The sequence below is a fragment of the Candoia aspera genome, chromosome 4 (assembly GCF_035149785.1).
Source record: "Candoia aspera isolate rCanAsp1 chromosome 4, rCanAsp1.hap2, whole genome shotgun sequence".
In the NCBI taxonomy this organism is placed as follows: domain Eukaryota; kingdom Metazoa; phylum Chordata; class Lepidosauria; order Squamata; family Boidae; genus Candoia; species Candoia aspera.
In genome coordinates, this window is record NC_086156.1 from 85965935 (window position 1) to 85972636 (window position 6702).

A 6702-nucleotide genomic window follows, 5' to 3' on the forward strand; every position below is an offset into this window, starting at 1 on the left:
CTTTTCACCCCCTCTAAGGTTACAAACAATTATCTCTTCATCCCATATCACATCCCTTATCTATAAACAAATCCATAAAACATCGTCTTTTCAGTCCTGGTGTCAGCAGTAAGTCCACAAAGGGTTGCGAGAAGTAACAACATATCTTGTTTTAACCTTGATCAAATAAATCAACTTCACATTTCTTACTTTTACTTCTAAGAGTCTTATTTTTTAATTCATTCATATATTGTCGTAGGATTTGATTTCTCTTCATTTCTTCTTTGTCCCATTGCACAGAGTTCTTCAAGGCCTTAACAAACCTATTTTGTAAATCGAATAGGAAAAAATTATCCAGGTCACTTTCTTGGTTTCTCATTTGTACTGCCTTTTTGAATTTTAAAACATCAGCGAATTTCTTTTCTGGATCCAATGAAACATCCTTTTCCAAGCCATTCTGGAGATATAAATTTAATAAATAATAATAATAAATAATTCTCTTGGCCTGTCAGATGTAAATCTACTTTTGGTATCATCTCTATCTTGTCAGATAAAATTTGTTCTACATCTGTCATTTCTTCAATAACATCTTTTGGAAATTGTCTCTCCATAGAAGCAGACATCATTATTGACATTGTTGATATTGGGGTCAGTAATTTTTGACCCCATTCTTAAAAGGTGTCCTTCAGTATTTTCGTTCTTATAATGTTTTGCATTTTATAGGCTTGCATTTTTTTCCTCTACCTAAAATCTTTAGTTCCCTCTAGCGTCCAGTTTTTACTTCATGAAATTACTAATCTCTGTTACGTCTTCCAAAACCCAAAACAGATCTATTTCCCATGAGAAGCTGGCTGTTCTTTATAATTAATTCCAAAGACTTATTATAAAAGTTTCAATATTCCAAATTGATCTGGACCCTTAGTCCACTTACAACTTTCTAAGATAAAATCTTATTTGGCTTTTTGCTGTTTATTTCAGATTCTTCAAATTCTTAAGCTTATAATTAACTTTTCTTCAGTTGAGTTGAAGAGAAACCCACCCAATGAAGACTTTTCAAGCTTGTCATTCTGAAGGTCTCTAATAGTTTTAAAATGTTTAATAGGCAGTTTCTGAAAGTGATTAGAAAATGAGGTTCGCAAACTTAGTGTCCTTTAAAAGGCTCAGCCACAGTTGCAAGGAAGATGGCTTAATCCCTTCATCTCCCAGTGCTCAAACCTGAGGAACACCGCTGTCCTGTGGTCTCCTCATGAGGAGCAGCTGTCTGGAGCACATGCGGGTGATCTCCTGTTCTCTTCTTATCTGGAGAGGTTCCAAGGAGCTGGTCTACTAACTGGTTCCTTGGTCTTTGCCACAGCCCTTGGCTATGCTTTTGCGAAGCCATCTTCAGTTCGCCCCAGAAGTTTTTTAATATACAGAGACGAATTATTTCAAAAGGCCTTCTCAGGACAACTGAGCTAAAGCATGTTTATGCAGAAGTCAGTCAGTTTGTGCTGTACTTAGTTCCTAGTAAGTCTTAATAGAGTTGTCACCAGGATGTCTGCAAGGTATTGTCAGAAATGTTAAACTGGCAGCCACAACCATGTGACTGAAGCTTTGCCTGTTTTTCATGTGTGTCAGAATGCACATGAAAAACAGGCAGAGCTTCAATCACACGGTCGTGGCTGCCATCTTGCCTTTTCGACCATACCTTGCAGACAGCCATGCCACTTAATCCAATGCCAAATGGATGCTCAATTGCATTGGTCCTTTCCAAATAGGTCATGGTCATCCCTACTTTGTTAATTGGTATATGTGCATTTTATGCCAATTGTCTCCTTGCTTATTTATTTAGTGCTGGAATGACAGGTCCGATTTACAAGTCTAGTACTAAATCGTGTGGTGGCTCCAGAGCAAAAGGATCCTCAGCTTCCCACTTCTGAAGCAAGGATTTCAGCCAGGGGTGCCCATTGGGGCAATAAGTTAAAAAAGTCAAGATGAGAGCTGCAGTCATGCAATAGAAGCTCTACTTCTTTTTTGCTACCTTGACTTTTTTGCCATCCTTTCCCCCACTCTCTCCCCTTGGTATCCACCAAAGACAGTCCTGACCCTGGAAACTCCAAGATAAGGAAGACTCAAAGAAGTAGAACTGAAGCTGGAAGATGGGGAACACTGAGGATGCCAAATCTTCTTGGTGTTCCCAGCTCTCTGGCACACTCCAAGACATTCAGACCAACTTAAAAAACCTGGTGTAAATGTGTTCATGTTACTGTTAAGAGTTGCTCCACTGGGATCAATAAGAATTTGGAAAGCACAGTTGTAATACCGACTTGAGAAAAGTTTCACCTGTTGAAATTTCCTTCTCTATGTCATGAGTAAGGATGGCGAGCAGGGGGCTCCCTTCCAGACTGTTAAGCGCATGCGTAGCACTGAGAAATTGGTAAGCCATTCCAAGAGGCACAGATTGGGACCGCCTTAACCTGTGGGATTTATATGGCTGGGTTTTCCCACGTTTGTTCAGTTTGTTAGGATTACTGTTGTGTATTATCAATAAAACATTAGAGACCAGTTCCCTGTCTCAGAGTGTTTCCTGGGAGTCAGGACACTCTATCTTATCAAAATGGGAGCAGCAGAGTCATATTATAATAACACCCACACAAGGAACTTGATTCTTGCTGAAGCCAACTTCTTCCTAGAGGCATTTTACTATTACTTATTAACAAGTGTACACAGAAGACCACATGGGACCTAAAATGCTTAAAGCTTGACCCCTTGCATTCTCTGGGAAGTAAGTTAAGCTAAGAATATTATGGATAGGGTAGGAAGCCATAATGTAGCTTGTTTGGAATTGGCTTAGCATGTTGTACAAACCTAGTCATTGTCATTTGTAAACCATGATGGATAATTTCAGTAAGCCATGCTAAAGCACTTTGGCTTAGTGTGATAAAACACTAAGTCCTAATAAAGGAAGTGCGTTTCAGCACTACCAAAGAGACTTGGGTGTTATTGTCAGCCCTCCCAGGTAAACCAGACAGGGAACACAACCAGATGAGCTACTTCTACTTTATTGTTAGGCTACATTAATAGAATCTTGCAAGTCTGAAAGTACAAATTTCCCGCTGTCCCTTTTTACCACCTGCCAAGTTAGGGCGGATCCTTTCTAAGTACATTACTCAGCTGTGGGCTCCTCCCCCTTTTATCTGATCATTCCCTAGGCAGCATCTCTCCCCACATCTTCCAAGGTCATTCTCACATTCCACCAAGTTATATTCCCTAGACTCAATTCATCATACATTCTTAAATAAGGGTAATTAGCAAAACTATTTTATTTTCATGTTTTGGAGTTCATACAAAAAGTCCTGTTAAATGAAACAGAACCAGGATGTTCTTCAGCCTCTCGGAATCCATCTCACAGATTTATAAAGGAAGTTAATAATTTGCCATTCTATGCATGCATGCTTACACACATGAGAGTTCCAGGGAAACTGGAGCCTCCCCCACACTGTTTTCTGTTTATCAAGCCCTGCATGATCTGAGTCAACAAAATTCTTTGCAATATCACGATGATAATGCAGTAGTTTTCAAACTGCATGCTTCCTTATGAAAGCCCTTGGAAATACACTGCTGCCCTAATATAATTCTGACGAAATGTGTATAGGATTGCAGTCCAAGGAATAGTTGCAGTGGAATTAAAGCTGAAGTAAATCTGCCATTTCTGCTGCTTAGATGACTCCCAACAATTCATCTCAAAGAATCTGGCATAAGTTAACTTCCTCCCATACAGAAAAAACCCAAAACTATTAATTAATCTGATAGGTCTTAGACATGGAGGTATACTGTCCAGCCTTCCAGATGTTGCTGAACCATAATTCTCAACATCCCTTATGATATGCCATGCTGGCCTAGAGTGTCTTTTGCTAAAAGAGCTTAGAATTATATGAAAACATTTCTAGAGTCCTTCCAAATTGTCAGTGTTTCAGGTATTTTCATACTCTTTTAGATCTGGAATGTGCTCTCTGAAGACCCAACCATCTTTCAGTGCACACCCCCAAAATCCTCCAAAACATTGCCACCAAATTGTAATTTTCATATGGCAAATGGTGAAACCGTTAAGCCATTAAATGTTATTTATTTAGAAAATGTATATGCTACCCTCTCCCATAATGGGCTTGGGTGATTTACAAGGTACAGCAAAAGAATCACTAACTTCAATTTAAAATATATGATCATTATCATTATTCCTGGAAAAGCATAATAGCAACAGATAGAACCTCAATTACATCATCTGTTACAAAAAGTTGTATTTCTTAGACTGGCACATATATTATGATATCTTTAGCTATCCTAGATCCTTGGGAAGGATTTGATAGTCTGATAGTCAAAAGTAGCAAATCCAATAATAACTATCTGGTGGACTGTGTGTAAAGAACAACAATAGTAAATTAAATCACATTTATTTTTTGCCCTGGCCCTCTACTTTTATGAAGTCTGGCAAAGTTGCAAATCATTGCTATACATCCTACAAAGCTCCTTTAACCTTTGTTTCCACTGTGGTGCCCAGGGCCACCACTTGGCCCAGCAACACCTCCCTTGGTGCCTATCAAATCCCATCACCTTTCTGATTTTATTTAAAATTAAATTATTTAATTTAATGTATTAAATGGGAAATTAGAATCCCACAAAGCACTAGTTTTAAGCATTATCTTTGTTTCCAAAAAGTGTCTGGGTCTTACAGGGACTATAGAAGTAGAATTAGAAAATAAAAACAGTAGCTTTGGTTAGAAGGGTATCCATCTGCCCAGAAGAGAAAGGCAAAAGCAGGCTAAGGGGTTAGGGAGAATTCTCAGAAGTTAGTGGGGATGATATAGAGCAGTGTTTCTCAAACTTGACAACTTTAAGGTGTGTGGATTTCAACTTCCAGAATTGCTAAGTTTGAGAAACACTGATGTAGAGCAACTTCACCAGTCTAGATGTTTTGTTACCAGCATGCCCACAATGGCAGCAATTGGGTGGGAGTGGCCATGTCAGGTTCTCAGAATTCCCATTCAATATGGTCACCCAGCCTCAAAAGGTTGGGAACCCCTCCCCTGTAGAGATGAAAACTGTCATCTTCAGTTGCCAAGGGTTACCAAACTTTTAATAATTTAAAGATTAAGATATCTTGATGGGATTTGGAGGAGGAGTGTGCTGTGTATATGAAGGAAGGACAATAGGTAGACTTAAGATAGAGACCCTTGACTTTTGTCAGTAAAATGCATCTGTTTGCCTACTTGATATATAAAACACACACACAAATAGAGCTGTGCATTTACTGTAATAAAAATAGCTCCAAAGCAAGAATGAAACGAAACCAATACAAATTTTCTCTTTCTTTATCATTAAGCAACTTGGATCAAAGATAGAGAGGAGGCTCTGTGTTTCCTGGAAAAGGCATGGCTACTTTACAGTTTTCCACCAGATGTTATGCAGGTTATCATGCAAACTCCAAACCATACTTTGCCCTTCAAATTCAGTTTACTGCACAGACCAACTGCCTTCCATTTCCCTGAACTATAAAACAGTAAATGGACTTGAAAAACTGTTCCTAACAATTTAATTACTGTCCAGTGAGCTATCAATTCCTTTCACACAGAAGGTGAAATATCCTATACATACTTAAAAATCTGTCTAAAAAGCAATGGGACTTACATATGAAGATTGGGAGAGGATGAAAAAAAGATTTGATGCCATTTCTGTTACTAGAATATTTTTAAATACTAGGTTAATTTGAGTGGAATCTTCATGCAATTATTATTATTGTGCCACTTATAACTTCCCAAGCACTTAGCTGTTTGATTGGAACTAAACAATCAACTGTCTGATTGGAATTTAAACTAAACTAAACTAAACTAAACTAAACTAAACCAAACCTAAACTAAACCAGCTGCAGCTAAAAAGAAAAGTATAAAAATACCTCCCCCCCCGCGCGCTATAAGTTCTAGAACAGAAACTGTTTGATCCAGTTACCCCTTTTCCCGGTCTGGAACAATGTCATTATCCCTCCCCCCCCACAAAAAAAAGACTATTGTTTTACACAAACGTCTCAGCAGCGGCAGTCCCAAACTGGATCCTCAACTCACAAACAAGCAATTGCAAATTGCTCCATTACCCCCAGGATATGCCCAAATTACTCCCCCCCCCCTTGTAATTACCCTCAGTTTAAGAAGCACAGATCCAAATAGGCAAGGAATTAAAATAAAAGCAGACATACTTTTGGAAAGCAAAAGCTAGTTTCGTTCCATCGCTGTCCGCGTGCTACCAACTCACCTATCCGGAACGGGTGGAAAACTGAACCTTGGCAGGAGCGCAGGGCTTTTTTTAAGATTCCACTTGCTCGTCCACACTAGAAAGCCGGATCTGAACTGTTCAAAGGCGAGCTAAGCATCATTGGGTGATAGGGGGATAAGAAATGGCATGGGTACCTCCTCATTGGGAGCAGAGGGGAGAGGAGTTGTTGGAATAAAAGCAAGCGCCTCCCGGGTGGAAGCGAGCAGGCGCTACCAAAAGTCCAGGTCTGAAAGTGGGCGTGTCTAAACATCACATGCAGGAGGAGAGGAGAGAGAGGAGGGGAGAGCCAGGTAATGGAGGGAGAGGAACTCCCAGTCCAGCCGCAGCATTCCTGGGTGTGCCTCTTCTATGTAAATGTCCAGCAACCCGCTTCACAGAAACCGTTGCGTCACCCAGTCCACAGAACGCTCCTGGGTGCTT

The 6702-nt window shown here is 39.7% G+C and overlaps 1 protein-coding gene across 1 annotated transcript in view; it reads right to left on the minus strand.

The window, feature by feature from the left end:
• Positions 1 to 6479, minus strand: part of PRRG2 (proline rich and Gla domain 2) — a 28257-nt gene extending 21778 nt beyond the window's left edge. Inside the window, exon 1 of the mRNA XM_063300899.1 lies at positions 6262 to 6479. The gene's annotated coding sequence lies outside the window, so the exon portion shown is untranslated. The remainder of the gene's footprint in view (positions 1 to 6261) is intronic.
• Positions 6480 to 6702: the final 223 nt, after the last annotated feature.